Here is a 4850-nt window from a genome sequence, read left to right on the forward strand (position 1 = left end):
GTATGATTTATAACTGTCACTCATTTTGCTTTGCTTATTTCCTTTTTTCCAAGGACACATTCTTAATTATTTATGTGATTCCAGCTGTGTTATACAAGGATGGTGTTTGGTTCTCTGCAATGATATGCTCTGTTCTTTGGGAGTCAGTTAAGTACCTATAGTAGTTACTTTAAACTCTGAGCTTTAAAGAGACTGATCACCCAGTTACTATAATACTGTGCTATCTGCTACTTGGTGAGATGGGAGATTTTATATATCTTTCAAGAGAATCTTTCATTAAGGGAGATGATGGAAAGTCAAGTGCCTTGCTTCCAGGATGGACCAGTTATTGTGGAGGGAGACTCTTGAGTTCCCTTTCCCCTGCCACTCAGATCCATAATGGTCCCTCGTCTGTCCCTGAGGGTGGGAGCCATGGAGCCCTCAGGTCCCCTGCGATGCACCTGGGGCAGGAATGAGATCAGTTTTAGCTTCCAGAGCATGTACTAGGGAATGTCCCAGGGTTTGGACATAAGTTGACTATTAATAATTATTCAATTATATATTTATTTATAGTTTATATTTGTTATATTTAAGAATATAAGCTGGAGTAAGGCACATTTTGCTGTAAAGTGTAATTAGTTGGTCTTTCAGAAGCACGTAGGACCTTACTGTTCAGAGTTGAAGGAAGCCATATTGTGTGGTGCAGGCGAGCCGGGGTCCTGGTCCCACCTGCCAGTGGGATCCCAGCTGACGGTGCTGGATCTTGGGCAAGCTGGTCTCTTCACTTAGCCGCAGGAGCGTTATGGCGCCCACTTAACGGGGGGCTTTGAGGACTAAATGAGGTCACAAGTGCAAAGCACTTAACTGAGTCATTTTCATATAGTAGGTTCTCAGTGATGAATGAAAGCATGAACTCTGGGAGAGAAAAATTCAGTTAATAGTTCCAATTTTGACAGCCAAATTTTGTTGGGAGCTTACACATTTCAGATTATAGTGTAAGTCATTTTATCTAAGACCTCATTTGATTTTCTTCATGGCCCTATCATAACTGAGAACAAGGCTTTTTGTTTTGTTTATTTGTTTTTTGTTTTTTTAAATATTTTATTTATTTATTTGACAGACATCACAAGTAGGCAGAGAGGCAGGCAGTCAGGTGGGCAGGTGGTGGGGGGGGGAAGCAGGCTCTCCATTGAGCAGAAAGCCTGATGTGGGGCTCGATCCCAGGACCCCGAGATCACGACCTGAGCCGAAGGCAGAGGCTTAACCCACTGAGCCACCCAGGCACCCCGAAGACAAGCCTTTGTTAGGAACTGGTGTCTGCCCATTGGCGCCTCCCAGTTGCACCGACTGATGGGCTGCTGCTCCCAGGCTCTACACATCCAGCGTGCTGCCAGACCTGCCTCTCCCTGACCTTCATTTGGATCCTGCATTGCTCCGTGATCTCTTGGAGGCTGACCTCTGCTTGCTTTCCGACCACGACTGGTGGCTCTGAACCTGGGTATGGAGTGGGGTGACAGCCCGACATCTCCCTCCTCGCTCTGGAAGCTGTGCTGCCATTTGGCCGTGGGGTGGGCCCTCAGCAGTCATGTTGAAACACCGTGTCCACACCTCCAAACAGTGGTTTGCTCCCAAAGTTGGCTTCTGACTCAAGTGGAGCAAATTCCGGTTCATTCCCTCCCAGAGGGTGGGATTTGCTCTCACTATCCCGATTGCTCTCTCTTCATCCTGTTTGCCTTCCTAGAACTTCTCAATGCTTGCCATTATGCTATGTATTTATGAGTTTATGGTTAACAAATGGTGAATAAAATGTGAACTCCATTAAGATATGGCCTCCATGAGAGCATGGTCTTCATCCTCTTCCTTACCTGTGAGTCTTCCAGAACAGTTTTGGGCACATAGTAGGCATTAAATAAGCATTAATAGATACATGAACAAAAGCACTCAACAAACGTTACTGTTTGCTTTTATTGAAACTGGCTGGTTTCTAGTCCTGCTCTTTGTCACTCTTAATTTGTATTAGCCAGTACTTACCCACTGCTTTTCAAACCAAACAAGTATAATATTACTAAGTTCATGAAAACCTTTTTTAATTTATGGGCCTCTTTGTTTTCTCCCTCCCTCTCATGCCTAATTTAGAGGGAAGGGACATACCCTGCTAGATATTCTTAGGCCAAAGCACAAAAGATTTAAAGATAGGCTCTCAGGGGGCGCCTGGATGGCTCAATCAGTTAAGTGTCTGCCTTCAGCCCAGATCATGATCCCAGGGTCCTGGGATCGAGCCCCGAATTGGGCTCTCTGCTCAGTGGGGAGCCTGCTTCTCCCTCTCCCACTGCCACTCCCTCTGCTCCTATGTTCTAGCTTGCTTGCTCTCTCAAATAAATAAAAATTTAAAAAAATAAAAATAATAATGATGTGCTCGGGAACTATGTGAGCACATGGAAATCATGCCTTCCAGGGTATCTTGGGTGATTGTCAGGCTGCAACTTCTCCAGATATCAGAGCCAAATCATAAAGTTGATTTATTGCTTGAAGCTGAGGTACAGTCTGGCTTTGATTTCCCAGGGGTGATCCACTGGAGCGATGGTGATTGGGAAAGAAAGGAAAATCTGAAACAAAAGTGGTCTGAGCCGCACTGTTCAAACCTTAGGACTTGTACACAGAAACCTTGCCTCTCCTCTTGAAGCCCTTCACAAGCTCTTTTGAGAATCTGGGCTTCCCAGTTCAAGATTGGGAACATCCCCCAGCTTGTTTTTGCACTGAAGACCTTGACGGTGAGAACAGTCAGCATTGCCGTGACTTACTGCGTGAAGCTTGCAGAGGATTTCTGTTCAAAACCAACTAGTGTTTCACCTTGAGTGTGCTTAGGTTCAATCCTGGTGTCAGTGGCTCCTTCTTTTAACGGTAGTGTAGCCCAGTGTTCCTTGGAATTTGATAGAAAAAGATTTTAATTAAGGAGACTTTATAAATGTCCCTGGGCAGAGTGATAACCTTCCCAAATCGGGTAGATAAATAATTTTAACTTCAGGGCCAAAGTCAGATGCTAAGTGAACTCAACAACTGAACTGTGATGTTTAGAGCAGTGTAGAAGAAGTCACATATTTTGGTACATTCCCAGATTTGGGAACTGGTTTTGTAGCCGAGTTGCACTTTCCAACACCTTCAGGAGCTTCCTCGGTCTCTGAAAGTTTTCCTCTGCATATCTTCAACTGGCCTACCCTCACCTCTACAGAAGCCTCCTAGCTCAAGGTCCACCTCCACGACTTATGTGTGCCAGATGATTTTCTGGACTCTGAGCAAAATGAAAGTACAGGCCCTTATCTTCAAAAAAAAAAAAAAAAAAAAAAAATCTTTCCTCTGCGTCTCTGGCTGCCTGTCACAGTGTTTGCATCTGCTGTTCAGTATGGGTCCCTCAGGAGCAGGCCTTCCTGGGGGGCTGGGAGGCCCTGCTGTGCAACGAGGTATGAGGGCCCGACCCTGCCCCTGCCCCTGCCCCCAGAAAGGTCACCACTGCAGTCCAGGCAGCCGTGGCTGGTGGGCAGGGAGCTGGCTGTTTTGAGCCCATCCTGTGAAGATGGGAGGTGGACCCCCACATGAGCGGAGCCTCCAAGGCCCTGGCACATCTCCACTGGCCCAACAGATGTTTTTAGAAAACACAGACCCAAAGACAAGATTATTGAGACATCCTCGACAACACCAGGTGTGGGCCCCTCAGAACATGGACCCTGTGCCTTTTCACCGGCCACCTGCCAAAGGCCAAAGGTATCTGAGCCAAACCCAGTCATGTGGCCCCTGGCTGGGAAGCAGGGGCTTCAGCTCGGGTCCGCATTTCTCCCTCCTGGCCCGCAGATGAGCCATCTGGGGGGCCCTTATACTCCACCCCAGCCGTTACTCCATCCTGGAGTTGTTCCTCAGGGTCCCTGGGGATCTTAGTTCTGGAAGGTGGGTGACGATGAATCCATCCAGCCCAGATGTCCTCATGGTCACTAGCAGAGTGGGCCAGGCCTTCTAGGCTCTTTGCTGCGGACTAAATAAACACAGATAGCACTTCTTACGCTAATATTGATCCCTTCTCATGATCCAGCTTCCTTGAATGATTAAGCTAAGAGACACCCCTGGGGGTGAAGGGAGGGGCAGGGAGGTTTAAGGAAACCCAGACTTTTTCAGTTGTACAGTTGCAAAGCCAACAGAAATGCCGGGGAAAGGCTGCTGAAAATGGGATTCTTGTGTTTACCAACCAATCCTTGGGTGCTTCCCTCCCCAGCTGTGATTTTAGCCTGCCTGTATCTACGGGTTTCTTGACGTTTATGATTTGTTTCTCTTTCGCTTTCCAGGGCACACTTCTGGAAATGTCGCCAAACCCACACAGGAGCCAGAGGCCTCACTCCTTAGAGATGCAAGGAGGGAAGCAGGGCAGGGAGAGGGCATGGCCAATTCATCTAGGAGACCTGAGGGTACCCAATGGGGATCTTGGAGAATGGGTGAAGAAGCAGAGTGGAGGAGACTTCAGACCAAGGCCGAAGGAAGCTGCCTGCCCACTTGGGAGGCAGGAAGTCCGTGGAACCAAGTCAGAGCAAGCCACAGCTTTTCTGGGATCTAGGGGCAAGCCGGAGTCGAGGTGTGAACCATGGAAAGCCTGACACAGGGTTAGCGCTCCCATGGAACCCCGGGTCTTAGACCCTCTCCAGATCCCACCTTGGGACAGAGCTCTGAAGACACACCTCATGCTGTTTCCCACCAGAAAACATTTCTGGAAAGAAAACTTTATTTGTCGCATATTTCTCTCCTCCCTTTTGGGGGCCTGATGATCTAAGTTTATCAGTACATTTTCTTCCGGGCTCCAGTGTTAAGAATTTTCCGGCCACCAGGTGGCG

This window comes from Mustela nivalis (assembly GCF_964662115.1).
Source record: "Mustela nivalis genome assembly, chromosome: 14".
NCBI classification, from domain to species: domain Eukaryota; kingdom Metazoa; phylum Chordata; class Mammalia; order Carnivora; family Mustelidae; genus Mustela; species Mustela nivalis.